This window comes from Moschus berezovskii, chromosome 15 (genome assembly GCF_049115385.1).
Source record: "Moschus berezovskii isolate FMDL1 chromosome 15, NW_MosBer_1.0, whole genome shotgun sequence".
NCBI classification, from domain to species: domain Eukaryota; kingdom Metazoa; phylum Chordata; class Mammalia; order Artiodactyla; family Moschidae; genus Moschus; species Moschus berezovskii.
The window spans coordinates 37,377,842-37,394,338 of record NC_142474.1 but is presented as its reverse complement, the minus strand read 5'-3'; the positions used below and the strand labels follow the sequence as shown (position 1 = coordinate 37,394,338).

General features: G+C 44.2%; 1 protein-coding gene across 1 annotated transcript in view; it reads left to right on the top strand.

Annotated features, from left to right (window-relative positions):
- Positions 1–265: 265 nt before the first annotated feature.
- Positions 266–16,497, top strand: part of PRNP (prion protein (Kanno blood group)) — a 34,290-nt gene continuing 18,058 nt past the window's right edge. The window contains exons 1-2 of the mRNA XM_055431882.2: positions 266–408; positions 2,772–2,869. The gene's annotated coding sequence lies outside the window, so the exon portion shown is untranslated. The remainder of the gene's footprint in view (positions 409–2,771; positions 2,870–16,497) is intronic.

The following is a 16,497-nucleotide window of genomic DNA, read 5'->3' as shown; positions in this document are numbered from 1 at the left end:
GAATTTTTGTCCTTTATAGAAATTTCTGGTTACCAAAGTTCTAGAAATTGCTTTCTCATTCCCTAATCTTTCATTTTCTCCATTACGTAACGAGAAGCTGGGACTTTGGCCGATTTTTCCTTTAAAGATGATTTTTATCGTCAACAAGCAGTTTCAGGGAGTGATGAGCCGGGGAGGCGATATTAGCTGATGCTAGCGTTTAAGCTAGTCTCAACTCGTTCTTCCCAGCGCCTTAGATTCCTGGGTCTGGCGGTAAGCCCCGGGCGCTGGCAGCGGGTGCGCCTGAGCGTGCGCGCGCCGTCGCCTCCCCGCCCCTGCGCCGCCTCCTCGGCCCGGCGACCCACGCGCCCTAGTTGCCAGTCGCTGACAGCCGCAGAGCTGAGAGCGTCTTCTCTCTCGCGGAGGCAGGTAAACAGCCACGTAGTCCTTTAAACTCCCCGCGGAGGCCGCCCAACCCCGGCGCTTGCGGCCGAGGCCCCGGGGCACCCAGCCGGGTCGGATTGGGTGGGAGGCAGACCTTGACCGTGAGGAGGATTGGGGGCTTCCGGCGGGCGCGGGGAATGTCTGGCCTGTTTAGCGTGCTCGGTGGTTTTTGGCAGTCGCCGCTCGGTTTTGCCCTCCTGGTTAGGAGAGCTCCGTTTACTCGGAATGTGGGCGGGGGCCGCGGCTGGCTGAGCCCCCTCCCGAGGCATGTGGGTGATGTGTAGGAATCTAGCCCCCTCCCACGCTCGTCCACTGCGGGAGTGGGATGGGCGAATCGCAGCGGTAGAGGGGCCGCAGGTCCGAGGAACCGCTGGGGAGCTCAGAAGAACAAGGGAGAGGCCCCGGGATCTGGGCCCTCCCGATGCCCAGAGGAGACGCGGAATTGGGGGTGGGGGAAGCGGGCGCCCAACGCGGGGCGCCCGACCTCGGCGGTGAGGAGTGCCGGAGCGTCCGTGGGCCCCCAGCCGCTGCTGCTGAACTCCTCCCGAGAGGCGACCCTGCCTGCCATCACGCGGCTGGGAGGCACCTGGGTAGCCGCAGCGGGTGGGTCTCTGGCAACCCCCTGGGGATCGGCTCGGGCGGGCGTGGCCTGGGCTTCAGCCTCGCCGGGGAGAGTCATGAGCGACCCGGCCCTCTCTCCAGGCCAGAGAAATCCAGGTACCGGGAGCAGTGTTTCCTGGCAGCTCAGATGCGATGGACCCAAAAGCAAAGCTGACCCTCCGGAAGGAGGGAACTCGGCCCTCAGGAGACTGAGGGGAGAGAATCAGGCGCCTCACGGAGAACCACCCTCATCTGCCAGTAGGGGTGGCACCTTAACAACGAGGAGAAGTCCGTTTTTTGCTGTCCTTTTTCGTGTTTTTCCCCCCTTTTCTTTTGGTACCATCTGTAGCAAATAGATTTTTTAAAATCATAAGCCCACCACCCTCACCATCTTGTTTTTCAGTTTCCTCGTCTCCAGATTCTTAACAGCAAAGCCGTTTCACCTCCCTGATCATGGTTATCCTCATCTCGTGGCCGAGTTATTTTCTTGTACTTAAGAGCAATCACGGTTTATTAAGCAGTTTCCCGAATGCTGAACATTTGAAGTGTTACCTTTCCTTGCAAAAGATTCCGCATAGAATAGGATTAAAAATTTTCACAAGTTGTCAGAGAAAAATAGAAACAGAAAATTGGATAAAAATGTCAGACCTCTGGAAAATGAACAACTCTCTCAGATTTGAAAATTAACCTATGGAAAGGAACAGTTTTCCTACGGAAACACTGAGGCACTCTAACAGTGAAAAAGAACCAGAAAAGGAAAGAAAGCAGAGTTGGGATGTGATTTGTATATGATTTGTATCTGATGCAAATTTTTCATACTTGTGAAAGAAAAAATCAAGATTAAAAAAAGATAAATGGTGAAATGAAGACTCTTTTATGAAATAAAATACAAATTAAAGCAAGTCTGGATTATCATTTTACAACTACTAGTAAAAACAATAGTAACAGCAACCACTACTGTAAGGTTACCTAGAAATTTGCATATTCAGCTATCATGGGAGGTGGCAAGGCTTTGGAGTTAGAAATATGGCTCTGCAACTAATTTTACAATTTGGGACCTAATTTCCTCATCCTCCTTTTGTCCATTCATAAAATAGAGGAAATTATACCTACTTCAGGAGTTTGCCAAGATTAACTGTGTAAAACTGACCTTTAGTGTGTATACTTTTATTCTTTTCCTAGTCACACTGCACTGGGGGACATTGTGAATCTGTATGAAATTTGTGAAAAACAGTCTGGTGATCCTTTAAGCCATGACCCTGAAAACCCACTCTGGGAACTTACCTGCAATAGAAGAAATAAGGAAAGAAGAAAAGCTGCATGCACCCACAGAACTCAGAATGATCTAAAATTAGATCCAGTCCAGAGACAACCTAAATGTATTAATAAAATAGCAGGGCAGCAGCTAAGAAAATCATAGCACTTTAACTGAAAGGAACATTGTGTAACCATCACAAGTCATAATTTTAGAGCCTCTCTGATATATAGGAAAAAACTGACAGGTCAAAGTAAGATTACTCAGACATGGATGCATATGTGGAAAACCTGAATAAAAAATGGACCCACAGTTTTCTGTGTATGGGAGGAGAGTTCAGTTAGTCAGCGTCAACTCTTTTTTAAAAATACTATATTTTTTTCCTTGAGTAGATTCATTAGTGGTTTAATGATTTATATACTGAGTTATTCTGTTAAAGAATCATTCTTGGATTTATTTATCAATTATAGTTTTTTCTTTTTTTTTTTTTAAGGACTTCTGAATATATTTGAAAACTGAACAGTTTCAACCAAGCCGAAGCATCTGTCTTCCCAGAGACACAAATCCAACTTTAGCTGAATCACAGCAGATGTAGGTACCCTGCGGAATCTCTTTGGTCTTGTGATGGTTGAAAGTGCCCAACTGTTTCACAGAAGATAAGGGACTGAAAGGCTGGGATCACAAATCCTTGGTCTGGAGGCCACTGGGATCTATATGTGTAACCCACACCTATTATATCACTCTTTCTTGTAAAATCATCTTGATTTTGCAGGGAAAGGGACATAGCTTTCTCTAGAATCATTCTGAGTTATGTAAGAAGCAGCCATTTAAAAAATAGTATAATAAAAGCAATAACCTAACATTTATGCACCAAATCAGCACTGAGGGTGACTATCAACAGACAAAAGGTTTTATGAGGTAACAGTTTTTCTAAGCTGTAGTTTTAACTTACCTATTCCATTTTCCCTTTTTAGATCTTATTTCCTTTTCCAAGGCAACCAGTTTATCAACTGTGAACTGCTGCATGTGAAACATTCAAAACCTGACTGTGTGTGTCTAAAGCTGTGATGGCTACAGCAAAATAATCTTTGAGTGAATAGCATGTTTAGCAGTTCTTACAGTTGGGAGAATGTTTTCTTAGTTTGTTCATCCTTTTTCTCCTAACCATGTTCTGCTTATTGCTGTTCTAATATTGTGTGATCACATCAAGGGAGGTGTTCCCTTTTATGCAAAATATTGTTAAATGTTTTCTTCCTAAGACCAAGCTCTGAAGATTGGCTAGAAGTGCAGTTCCCTGGGAACCCTTATTATAGATTCCTAAATCCCATCTCTAGATAATCCCAGGCTGTTGGCCTGGTGTAGACTCTAGCAATGTTGCTTTTCTTAAAGCTCTTCACATCGCTTTGAGGATGGACCGGACTGGGGACCGTTTGCCCTATTCAGTCTAGGGCTAGGCCTCAGTGTCAGTGGAAAAACCTCCACCTCAAAATGGTTTGTAAATTTTTATATAGCTTGCATTAGACTCTTTTTAAGGGACAGTGACCTCAAAAGATGAAAGTATGACAAATGAGTTCCACTTAGCTTATGAAAAATTGGAAATTTCCCCAGGGCAAGGATGGGTAGAGGTATTGTTTGGTGCCAGTTTCCAATTTAACTAAATAAGTCTCTAGGGTATAACATATTTTGAGTATCAAAAGTTTGGCCCCTGGCATATGACCACTGGGCATAAGTTCCTACCAGCTCTGATTCTTAATCGCCATGTATAAAAGGGAATAAGATGAATGGGACACTATATGGATTTTGTTGTTCCTTTTCTCTTGTTCCATCGCTCTGCCATTGTGCTTATGCACTAATGCCACATGATCGTATTTATTATAGTTTTCCAATCCATTCTGATACCTGGCAGGCCAAGTGTACCCTATATTTTCTTCCTCTTCAGTGATTTCTTCAGACTTTTTAATTTTGAGTATAATTATATTCTTTAAAATCCTCTTTGAATTAGGACTGAAATTGTATTGACTTAATGATTAATTGGAGTTGAATTGGTATCTTTCAAAATCTTCAATCTTGATTTTCCCAACCATAAACCTTGCCTGTCTTTCTTTTTTTTCCAGTCTTCCAGCTTTTTTAGGTCTAAGTTCTATTATTTATTATTAGGTTAAATTTTAGTTTGAATTTTTTGTTGCCATTAATGAGTGGAATTTTTTTTTTCACACTAAATCTTCTAAGTAATTACAACTAATTTGAGTATTCACTCTTTTCTGTATGTTGAGTTCAAAAACTGCCACCCTAATAAATAAGCTCATGTATTTATTCAAGGGCATTTTTGGATGATTGTCCTGGATTTTCCAGATAGAAAATCATACCTGGCTTTCTCCATAGCAGTCTAAAATAGCAGCAATCACTTACGTTCTTGTCTTGTTAATCTCATTCCTGAGAATGCTTTTCCTCTTTCTGTTAAGATAGGGTGTGGGCTGTGTATTACTTCTAGTTCTATAGAAATTTTTTCAACATCTTAAACTTAAAAAGTCAGGAAAGCACTGATTCCTGAATTTAAGTCAGAACTTTGATTTTAATTGAAAACTTTGCAACATCAGAGAATCTTTTTTTCTCCTTAACCTACTAATAGGTTAATTGATTTCATGATTTTGAGCCATTCTTGTATTCCTAAAATAATCCTTATTGGTCACAGTGTATTCTTTTTACTAAAATGTTAAAATCAACTTGGTGGTATTTTCTTTTGAATTTTGGCACCCATTTTGCTGAAGGTTGGGTAGCTAAGAGTGTGAGCCCTTCACTCCCTGTGGCTCTTAGTGTTAAAATCAACTTGGTGGTATTTTCTTTTGAATTTTGGCACCCATATTGCTGAAGGTTGGGTAGCTTAGAGTGTGAGCCCTTCACTCTCTGTGGCTCTTAGTGCTACGTCTCAGGTGAACTGCCCAAATGTTTATCTCTACTGAGTAAGAGTTCCAGATTCTTATAACAATTGCCTAAATTGATACTCTCACTTTAATGACTCATGGATGTATCTAAGTTAATATATCCAAACTATAACTTTATTTTTTCTCACAAGCCTGGCCCTCCATCAGTTTCATTAGGTGGCATCACCACCATCTACCTAGTTCCAAAAGCCACAAACCTGGTCAGCTCTCACTCTCCCATCCACTCTATGAGCTTAATTGTTTTTTTCTGCAAAATACATCCCATTTTTCACAGCTCCTTGCTGCTTTGTCACAGTCCCAGATTACACCACCATCTTCCTTTAATCATTTTCTAAATGGTCTCACCATTTCCTTTCTTATCCCTCAAAATTTTCTGTTTACACAACAGTAAGGGTGAACTTTAAAAAAAAAGAAAAAAAAATCTGTGATGTGATTCTCCTAAGCTACTTTAATGGCTTCGCACTGTTTCAGTCTCCAGACACTTATCTCCCTGTCGTCCTCAAACCCACAAACTAAATATCTTACCACTGTGTCCTCAGCCACAGAACAGTAATATTAGAAGAAATGTAATAAATGTTTGATCAAGTAATCAATAGTTATTGTATAGTAACTTTTTTCTCCATTTCTTTCATGATATATGGGCAAGTTTTCTATTTAAAAACTGGTACATACTAGCTGTTCCATAAATATTTATTTAATGATTGATTCAATGTCAGTTTTTATAATTGAATAGAAAGGTAATCCCTCCCACACAGTTTTTGTTTTTTTTTTATGAGGCAAGGAATATGACTACTTGGAAAGCTGGCTGCCTGAGAAAATGGCAGACTAATGTCTCAAAACAAATATCAGTGTCTAGATGCCAGGTTCTTTTATAGAACAGAGATGGCAGGAAGATGAGGAAATAAAGCAGAATAGAGAGGGAGAAGCGGTGTGGAAGTAGTAAAAAAGACCCATGTCTTGCAAGACATCTCCAGAAATGGCCAGTCTGTGGAAGGGATGTGTTAATCTCTTCTTTCCTGCAACCATTCACAGGTGGGAAGTGTCAGATTATCTCCCTTTGAGCTAAACAAAAGCACTTCAGTCCAACAGTTAGGCAGAGGGACTGGGTTTTCTGAGACAGGCCATTATATATGATTATAACAAAAACAGCAACAAAAAGCAAGTCAAAGAAACAGTTCCAACATGGAGTCAGAATTGGTTCTTCTCTGTAACAGTTCCCCACTGTCAAGGCCTATTTGACAATCTTACAGGAAAAGGGGACAGTGATCTTTCTGCTTGTCAGATGAATCTTTCTGGGAGTGTCTGCCTTTGGTGCCAGTGTTCCAAATATTGAGATTTGTTTTCTTTTTGTTCCTCCTTGGAAAGTGTCTACTTTATACTTGTCAACTTAGAAATATTGGACTTCAAACCCAGGAGGCAGTATCTCAAGAAATTTTGCACTTTTCTGTGTATGGGAAGATGCAAGAGTCAGGGCTCATTAAAATTATTTCCTTGATATGTAATTCAGCTGTCTGGGGCCTGTGACCCTGTATTCTCAAGAATTTCCTCAAGGGTCACCATAGGGAGTAGTTGCAATCTGATGACTGCTAGATGGCAGGTATTCTCCTTCCTGAGTTTTCTCCTTCCTGAGTTGGGGTTCACCAGCTCACATTGGAGGGCTTCTATTTGTTGATTCCATTTCTCAGGTCTTCCCTTCTTGGTCAGGAATTTGATCAATATTTGAGAGACTTTTCATGATCAAACTTTGCTTCATGGTGCTGTGAAGTTCATCCCAGATCAGGCAAAACTTCTTGATGTACCACTCCAGTTGCTAAATTTTGGATTAGACCCCCATGAATAATTAAAGATTCTCTGGATTCCGTCTAATTATCATCCAGGAGACATTTTCCATTGTTGCTTCTTCCCATACCTAGAATCACACTGTTATAATTATTTTATGTTATAAATGTGATCTATTTTCTCAAGATGTTTAGCCATAGAAGTTTTGCTGGAGGCCTGATTACACATTGGTTACTGCAGCAGACAACCATCTTATAAACTAGTCAGGATATAAATAATGCAGCTAGTAACACTGATAATGACATAGTGCAACAGGGAGATACAAAGCACAATTTAAAAACAAAGAATAAAGGAAAGTATAACTAGTTGTAATCCAGTTGCAATAATCTAGTGACCAAAGGAGCCATAACTGATTTAATGAGCTATCTTCAGTTTCGTTGTACCGGCCATGCCATAGCTTAATCTTTGAGACAAGCATATGCTCCTGGCAGGATCAACCAGATAGAAAAAGATTTAAGGTTTACTTTGCTTACAAAGGATATGATTTGCCAAGTTACTGTAAGTCAGAGGTTAAGGAAGTTTTCCTTACAGGTGGAAAACAAAGATTTAAACCAGTTATTTTTAGATAGAAACCATAAAAATTAGAACAATTTTTCAGTTCACTCAGTCCTATGTAACTAATCCTTTTTGTTAATAGCTTTATGAAGCCATCAGGTTTCCCATTAGAATTCTTCAATGTGTTACTAGTTCAGCATTATGGTCTAAAAGTCAGAAACTTGGATTTACCCGAAAGTCCTTTTTATAAATCTTATTGAAGGGGAGGCATTTTTACAGAGGCAACAGAGTGAAACCATAACTGTCCATAATGACAAAAGACTTAAGAAGGCACTTTAAATCTGATTATGATGCAATTGACAAAAGTAACCTGGTTACTGCTGTGACATACAACACTTTCAAGTAATAGAAGTAGAGTTATGACTGATAATATTCTACCAGGACATATCACATTTTTAGGAACTCCATGTAATCTCTAGAATATCGGTATCATTTATCATATAATTTAATATTTATTATTCATTGGACACCACTTGCCATGTAGTTTAACATACCAAGGTGTCAGGCGAGTGTATGTTCCTCGGTTCTTGTCTCGTCACAATAATGATTTGGGGCGACAGACATTAAAGCCCTCGGCGCGTCACAGCTCTCGGGTCTTGAACAAACTGTGTCATAGCTCTTAGACAAATTAGCTGTATTTTGTTTAGAAGATAGCAGGAGAATCCATCCTTGAAGAAGAGAAGAGAGTGGAGGAGCACGCCGCGCACGGTTGTCAGGGGCGGGGAGAAAGAGCGCATGCACGCGCGGAGAGAGAGAGAGAAAGCGCATACGCACGTGGGAGGGAGAAAGAGAGAAAGAGCGTACACACTCAGGAGACGGGGAGAGAGAAAGAGAGAACAAGCGCTTGGCTCCTCCTTTTATATGTTTTCTTCCCCCTGGGCCTGCCCTATGCAAATTGGGCTTAGTCAGGAGTGATGTTCTACCTGCAGTCTTCACTCTGGTCCTCAGACCTTCCTTTGTTCTATTTTCGCGGGCTTTTCCCTTCCTTGTCTTTTGGCCACCGCCATTTTGGACTCCTTTTCCCTGTTCTACCTACCTAACATTCCCCCCTCAAGAGATGGGAGGCCCAATTCTTTGGGAACAGGGGCGTTGGGGTCTTTCTGGCTACTTCCTGCTGAACTGGGACAGCAAGGGGTATTGGGCCTCCCCCTCTTGCTAAGTCTCAAGCCTCAGAGTCCTCATAGCAGTGTCCATCTAGGGGTGAGTGATATTTTCCACGGTCGGCTGAAGTTTTACATCTTTGTTGAACTGGCACTGCATGTTGTAGCTTGTTGACCTGGGCAGAGACAAAACAGGTTAGACAATTGATACTGTATGGAACAATCATAAGCAGCATCAGTATGGTGTAACAAGGACTAGTAGGGGCATTAGCCAATTTCAAATTCATATCGCCAGGATGGTTCAATTCCCTCCTTGTTCAGGGATCAGAAGATCTATCTCCTGCCTGTTTTGGAATACAGTCTCTGCCAAGCTGTGTTGGCTCTTTAGAGCTATCTAGAGAAATCTTCTGGGGGAAGGCAATGGCAAGCCACTTCAGTACTATTGCCTAGAAAATCCCATGGATGGAGGAGCCTGGTAGGCTGCAGTCCGTGGGGTCGCTATGGGTCGGACACGACTGAGTGACTTCACTTTCACTTTTCACTTTCACACACTGGAGAAGGAAATGGCAACCCACTCCAGTGTTCTTGCCTGGAGAATCCCAGGGATGGGAGAGCCTGGTGGGCTTCCGTCTATGGGGTCACACGGAGTCAGACACGACTGAAGTGACTTAGCAGCAGCAGCAGCAGAGAAATCTTATCCCCGGAAACCAGATTTTGGGGGTGTTCATTAGAATGGCATTCATTTGTAGTCCTGAATAGGTATCTGAGATCTCCCAGGGGCTCACAGTTGTATTGAGTGTCTTCTTCTGTTTTCTTCCATGGCTTGACTCGTGAGTAGTGAATCCAGGAGTCATGTCCTTGTACCTTGACTGCTATGGGGGTAGAAAGTATTACAGGGTAGGGGCCCTTCCATGTGGGCTGGAGTTGAGCCTTTGGGGACCCATCTTTCCATACTTTAATTAGGACTTGAGTCCCTGGAGCATATAGTGGTGACTCTAGAATCTTTTGGGTCCTGGTTCATACCCCACAAGCGTATATCCTGTTGGAATTGCCCAATGGCCATGGTATAAGACTGGAGGGTCTGAACCTCTGGATCTAGGAAGAGGTCATTGACATAAACAAAAGGTCTCCCATATAGCATCTCATAAGGACTAAGACCAACCTGTTCCTTAGGGGCAATTCGGGTGCGGAGAAGGGCTATTGGTAAAGCCTCTTTCCACCCCAGGGAGGTTTCCTGGGTTATCGTTTTTATCGCTGATTTTACGAATTGGTTGGCTCTTCTTTTTCCATCCAAGACAAAGCTGCTTCCATCAGTGTGTCAGATTTCCTCAGGATTGGTCAGAAGATCTTCCAGTAATCCCTCTCAGGGTTTTGTCCAGTGGTCCAAAGTTTCTAGACAAGAGTGAAAGGGGAGAGAGCCTTCAGGGGTAGGCAGGAGGGTGGCTGGGTTAAGAACCCAGGGGATATGGTGAGGCCTGGATTTTCCATCAGCATTACTTGATATTTGAGGATTCTTTGATCAGGCCTCTCCCATTTAGGAGTTGTTTTACTTGGTGGCTGGTAAAAATAGTTTGCCTCTAAAGGAGAGTTTTAAAACATCTTCTATCATGATTGCAATAGCTGCAAGATTTTGAAGGCAGGGGGGCCAGCCTCGGGTGGTTGGATCGAGCCTCTTAGATAAGTAAGCTACAGGCTGAGGCTCAGATCCCAACCTTTAAGTTAACACTCCCAAGGCTATTCCCTCTGTTTCTTGGACATAAAGCTGGAATGCTTTTTCTGGGTCTGGCAACCTCAAGGTAGGTGCCTGAGTTAAGGTCTGTTTTAGTGTAGCCTCTGATTTCTTTTGAGGAGTTCCCCACATCAGTGGGATTGAATCATCCCATCTCTTTAAGCTTTCATATAGTTAGTTAGTTCAGTCGCTCAACTGTGTCCGACTCTCCGCGACCCCATGAATCACAGCACGCCAGGCCTCCCTGTCCATCACCAACTCCCGGAGTTCACTCAAACTCATGTCCACAGAGTCGGTGATGCCATCCAGCCATCTCATTCTCTGTCGTCCCCTTCTCCTCCCGCCCCCAATCTTTCCCAGCATCAGAGTCTTTTCCAGTGAGTCAACTCGTTGCATGAGGTGGCCAAAGTATTGTAGTTTCAGCTTTAGCATCAGTCCTTCCAATGAACACCCAGGATCGATCTCCCTTAGAATAGACTGGTTGGACCTCCTTGCAGTCCAAGGGACTCTCAAGAGTCTTCTCCAACACCACAGTTCAAAAGCATCAATTCTTCGGCAATCAGCTTTCTTCACAGTCCAACTCTCACATCCATACATGACCACGGGAAAAACCATAGCCTTGACTAGATGGACCTTGGTTGGCAAAATAATGTCTCTGCTTTTTAATATACTATCTAGGTTGGTCATAACTTTCCTTCCAAGGAGTAAGCATCTTTTAATTTCATGGCTGTAATCAGCATCTGCAGTAATTTTGGAGCCCAAAAAAATAAAGTCTGACACTGTTTCCACTGTTTTTCCATCTATTTCCCATGAAGTGATGGGACCAGATGCCATGATCTTTGTTAGCTTTAAGCTAACTTTTTCACTCTGCTCTTTCACTTTCATCAAGAGGCTTTTGAGTTCCTCTTCACTTTCTGCCATAAGGGTAGTGTCATCTGCATATCTGAGGTTATTGATATTTCTCCCGGCAATCTTGATTCCAGCTTGTGCTTCTTCCAGCCCAGCATTCCTCGTGATGTACTCTGCATATAAGTTAAATAAGCAAGGTGACAATATACAGCCTTGACGCATTCCTTTTCCTATTTGGAACCAGTCTGTTGTTCCATGTACAGTTCTGACTGTTGCTTCCTGACCTGCATACAGGTTTCTCAAGAGGCAGGTCAGGTGGTCTGGTATTCCCATCTCTTTCAGAATGTTCCACAGTTTATTGTGATCCACACAGCCCCAGCCAAAGGCTTTGGCATAGTCAGTGAAGCAGAAATAGATGTTTTTCTGGAACTCTCTTGCTTTCTCCATGATCCAGCGGATGTTGGCAATTTGATCTCTGGTGCCTCTGCCTTTTCTAAAACCTGCTTGAACATCTGGTAGTTCACGGTTCACATACTGCTGAAGCCTGGTTTGGAGAATTTTGAGCATGACTTTACTAGCGTGTGAGATGAGTGCAATTGTGCGGTAGTTTGATACTTCTTTGGCATTGCCTTTCTTTGGGATTGGAATGAAGACTGACCTTTACCAATCCTGTGGCCACTGCTGAGTTTTCCAAATTTGCTGGCATATTGAGTGCAGCACTTTCACAGCATCATCTTTCAAGATTTGAAATAGCTCAACTGGAATTCCATCACCTCCACTAGCTTTGTTCGTAGTGATGCTTTCTAAGGCCCACTTGACTTCACATTCCAAGATGTCTGGCTCTAGGTCAGTGATCACATTATCGTGACTATCTTGGTCGTGAAGATCTTTTTTGTACAGTTCTTCTGTGTATTCTTGCCACCTCTTCCTAATATCTTCTGCTTCTGTTAGGTCCATACCATTTCTGTCCTTTATCGAGCCCATCTTTGCATGAAATGTTCCCTTGGAATCTCTAATTTTCTTGAAGAGATCTCTTGTTTTTCCTATTCTGTTGTTTTCCTCTATTTCTTTGCATTGATCACTGAGGAAGTCTTTCTTATCTCTCCTTGCTACTCTTTGGAACTCTGCATTCAGATGCTTATATCTTTCCTTTTCTCCTTTGCTTTTTGCTTCTCTTCTTTTCACAGCTATATGTAAGGCCTCCTCAGACAGCCATTTTGCTTTTTTGCATTTCTTTTCCATGGGGATGGTCTTGGTCCCTGTCTCCTGTACAGTGTCACAAACCTCCATCCAGAGTTTATCAGGCACTCTATCAGATCTAGTCCCTTAAATCTATTCCTCACTTCCACTGTATAATCATAAGGGATTTGATTTAGATCATATCTGAATGGTCTAGTGGTTTTCCCTACTTTCTTCAATTTAAGTATGAATTTGGCAATAAGGAGTTCATGATCTGAGCCACAGTCAGCTCCTGGTCTTGTTTTTGCTAACTGTATAGAGCTTCTCCATCTTTGGCTGCAAAGAATATAATCAATCTGATTTCGGTGTTGACCATCTGGTGATGTCCATGTGTAGAGTCTTCTCTTGTGTTGTTGGAAGAGGGTGTTTGCTATGACCAGTGCGTTCTCTTGACAAAACTCTATTAGCCTTTGCCCTGCTTCATTCCGTGCTCCAAGGCCAAGTTTACCTGTTACTCCAGGTGTTTCTTGACTTCCTACTTTTGCATTCCAGTCCCCTATAATGAAAAGGACATCTTTTTTGGGTGTTAGTTCTAAAAGGTCTTGTAGGTCTTCATAGAACCATTCAACTTCGGCTTCTTCAGCGTTAATGGTTGGGGCATAGGCCTGGATTACTGTAATATTGAATGGTTTGCCTTGGAAACGAATAGAAATCATTCTGTCGTTTTTAAGATTGCATCCAAGTACTGCATTTCAGACTCTTTTGTTGACCATGATGGCTACTCCATTTCTTCTAAGGGATTCCTGCCCACAGTAGTAGATATAATGGTCATCTGAGTTAAATTCACCCATTCCAGTCCATTTTAATTCACTGATTCCTAGAATGTCTATGTTCACTCTTACCATCTCCTGTTTGACCACTTCCAATTTGCCTTGATTCATGGACCTAACATTCCAGGTTCCTATGCAATACTGCTCTTTACAGCACCGGACCTTGCTTCTTCTATCATCGGTCACATCCACAACTGGGTATTGGTTTTGCTTTTGCTCCATCCCTTTATTCCTTCTAGAGTTACTTCTCCACTGATATCCAGTAGCATACTGGGCACCTGCCAACCTGGGGAATTCCTTATTCAGTATCCTATCATTTTGCCCTTTGATACTGTTCATGGGGTTCTCAAGGCAAGTATACTGAAGTGGTTTGCCATTCCCTTCTCCAGTGGACCACATTTGGCTGTGGTCCACGTGATCAGATCAACTAGTTTCCTGTGATTATGATTTCAGTGTGTCTGCCCTCTGATGCCCCCTCACAATACCTACCGTCTCATTTGGGTTTCTCTTACCTTGGTCGTGGAAAATCTCTTCACAGCCGCTCCAGCAAAGTGCAGCTGCTGTACCTTACCTTGGACGAGGGGTATCTCCTCAAGGCCGCCTCTCCTGACCTTCAACATGGAGTAGCTCCTCTCGGCCCTCCTGCGCCCGCGCAGCCACCGCCTATTGGACGTGGGGCAGCTCCTCTCGGCCACCAGCCCTGGCCTCAGGTGTGGGGTAGCTCCTCTCGGCCGCACCTCTTTGCCTGGTCGGTTGCGCTGGGGCCGGCGTCTCTCGCGTCTGGGCCGCCGGCGTCGGCGTCTCTCGCGTCTGCGTCACCGGGGCCGGCATCTCTCAAGCTTTCATATAAGGGCTGGGCAATTAGACCATAGTTGGGTATCCAGATTCTACAATACCCAGTTAGCCCCAGCCAAGCTCACAGTTGTTTTCGAGTCGTGGGGGAGGGCAACTGGAGGATTCCTTGTACCCGATCAGAGGACAGCCTCCTGGACCCGTGTGTAATCTGAACTCCCAGATAAGTGACCTTTGTCTCCGCTATCTGTGCCTTAGCATGGGAGACTTTATATCCTCTCTCTGCCAAAAAGTTTAGAACCTACATATTGTTGGGCATTTTCCTCATCTGGAGAGCAGATTAGTAGGTCATCTACATATTGTAATATTTTCCCATTAGGTCTCAGGTTCAGATCTAGGAGATCCTGGATAAGGGCCTGTCCAAACAAGTGGGGGTATCTCTGAACCCCTGAGATAATACTGTCCAAGTCATCTGTTGGTGTTTTTCTCCTGGGGCCTCCCATTCGAAGGCAAAAAGATATTGGGATTCTTTAGCCAATGGTATGCAAAAAAATGCATCTTTGAGATCCAAGACTGTAAACCATTTGGCACTGGGTGGGATTTCTCCCAAGATTACATAGGGATTGGGTACTGTGGGATGGAGGGGGACTACAGCTTCATTTGTGATCTGGAGATCTTGAACCATTTGCCAGGTTCCATCCTTTTTCTTTACTGAGAGGATTGGGGTGTTACATGGTGAACTGGTGGGGACAAGTAGCCCACAAGCAAGGAATTTATTTATTAAAGCCTGTAGTCCCTCCCGAGCCCCTCTTTTGAGAGGATATTGTTTCTGATTGGGAAACAGAGTGGGATCTCGGAGGACAATGATGACTGGTTCAGCTTGGTGGGTTCGTCCAAGAATTCCCTGGTCCCACACCTGGGGGTTAATTTTGTCCTCCCATAGTTTTTGGACTCTCTCTATTGGAGAAGGTGTAATGAGTTCTTCAGTAGTAACCAGGAGCTGCAGGGCTCTAGGGGCTGAAAAGCGTCCCATCACAAGGGTGGTCCCCAGTTTAGTGAGTATGTCTCTTCCCAGTAAGGGAGTAGGACACTCAGGGACCACCAGAAACTGGTGGGAAAATATTTGTCCATCCCAGCAACAAAGAAGTGCTCGGGTGAATCTTTTAGTAGTTGCTTTTCCTGTAGCACCCAAAATGGTACAGGTTTGGGAGGAGAAGGCTCCGGAGTAGGAGATCAAGACAGAATAGGTAGCCCCCGTGTCAACCGAGAAATTCTCGGACCTACCTGCCACATCCAGTTGTACCCTTGACTCCAGCCCCATGATGGTTATCTGTGACAGGTGGGCTGGCTGGAGCGGGCCACTTAAGTCCTCTTGAACCATCGTGAGGGTAGGCTTGGTGCTTGACCTTGAGGCTCTTGGGTCCCCAAGGCAGAGTGCCGCCCAATGTCCCAGTGGATGGCATTTGTGGCAAGCCGTTTTAGGAGACTTGTCACGGTTTGGACACTCTTTGGCCCAATGCCCCGCCTGTCTACAGATTAGGCATTTATCTTGTGTCTTGTCCTTCAAGGACTTGGGGTTTGCCATAGGGCTTCTCTGGAGGGCAGCCAACACCTAGGCATGCCTTGTCTCTTTCCTTCTCTCCCTCTCCTGGGCCTTGGCCTCCTTCTCCTGTTCTCTGTTATAAAAGGTATTGGTGGCTGTCTGGATCATCTCATCTAAAGAGGCAGCAGGGTCCTGATGCCTGTAACTTAATTCTGATATCTGATGCACACTGGGACAGGAATTTGTCCTTTAAAATCACCTGTCCCTCGTAAGAGTCTAAGTCCAGGTTGGTAAACTTTTGGAGGGCATCTTTTAGCCTTTCCAGAAAGGCAGTGGGGTTCTCATTGGGCTCTTGAGTTATTACTGAGACTGGGCACAGGCCCACAAGTAATAGGCTTCCTTCTGTTTCCATGGGTGGACTTCCTTAGGGGTGAGTCTTTCTGAAACTTATCCTACCCAGTACTGTTGCAACCTGAGAGCCAGGCGTCCCCAGGTCAGTTTGCAGATCCCCAGGCAGGCTGAGGTGTGACAGCCTCCTGGAGATAGAATCCCCGAGCAGGTCGAGGCATGACGGCCTCCCGAGAATTGGGTCCCTGGGCAGGTCAAGGTGTGACGACCTCCTGGGACCCCCAGGACTGGAGGATCCCCGAGCAGGTTGAGGTGTGAAAACCTTTTGAGGACCAGATCCCTAGGCAGGTCAAGGCGTGATGACCTCCTGGGACCCCCGGACTGGAGTTTGGGCGTCCCCAAGGTCCCCAGTATGACCAGTGCTGGGTAGAATTAAGCGGTTGTAGAAGGCAATGGCACCCCACTCGAGTATTCTTGCCTGGAAAACCCCATGGAAAGAGGAGCCTGGTGGTC